A 715-nucleotide genomic window follows, 5' to 3' on the forward strand; every position below is an offset into this window, starting at 1 on the left:
AGATCTTGGTCACTACATTTTGAAGCTAAAAACTATTCTAGAGTCAAGAAAGATGCCAAGAGAGCCAACCTAGAAAGTATAGTGCAATACTCTTGTTTTATGAGCCTGCTTTCCTCTTTGGGCTGTGACAGAGAGTCAAGAACTGATCGTTCTGGCTCTCCCAGACTTCTTAAGTCTTCAAAATATCTTGCTATAGTAAAGAACAGTTGATATGAAGCCTCTCATAGTCCTGAGTTCAGCACAACAAAAGTTTTATTGGCAAAACAGCTCTACTTTGCACATCAGCCATTGGAACTCTGCATAACTTTGACGTAAAACATGGCGGACAAAAATCCGTTCAATATTATTTCTTTGTATATACGGTATCACAAACTAATTCTCGCCTAAAGGGGTCTATAGATCATAAGACAATATTCCCCAAACTGTTTGAATGCTCTTATTACACAGTCAAACTCTCTAAAACAAACTCTTAATCTTTCATCAGCTGGTAATAATCAATAAAGTAATCTGATGTACATTATACACTTAATGTTATTATTAATAGGAACTACTGCAGCATCACCTGTTGTACCTGGTAATCAACCAATAGCTGGTATAATTTATTTTAATTTATAATGATTTATTTTAGATGCTGTTCTTGATGCTGCTCCTAAAATAATGAAGGTGGTAATGTTTCTAAAACCCATTTGAATCACAATGGCGTATGATAGATGTG

At 35.1% G+C, this 715-nt stretch overlaps 1 long non-coding RNA gene across 1 annotated transcript; it reads left to right on the forward strand.

Moving 5' to 3' along the window:
• Window positions 1-440: 440 nt before the first annotated feature.
• LOC109592283 (uncharacterized) lies at window positions 441-709 on the forward strand. Its single transcript, XR_002190269.1, has 3 exons — window positions 441-487; window positions 545-574; window positions 629-709. It is a non-coding gene; the product is annotated as an uncharacterized LOC109592283 (long non-coding RNA).
• The last annotated feature ends 6 nt before the right edge of the window (window positions 710-715 follow it).

Source organism: Amphimedon queenslandica, unplaced genomic scaffold, assembly GCF_000090795.2.
Source record: "Amphimedon queenslandica unplaced genomic scaffold, v1.1 AMPQUscaffold_5719_Cont22316, whole genome shotgun sequence".
NCBI lineage: Eukaryota > Metazoa > Porifera > Demospongiae > Haplosclerida > Niphatidae > Amphimedon > Amphimedon queenslandica.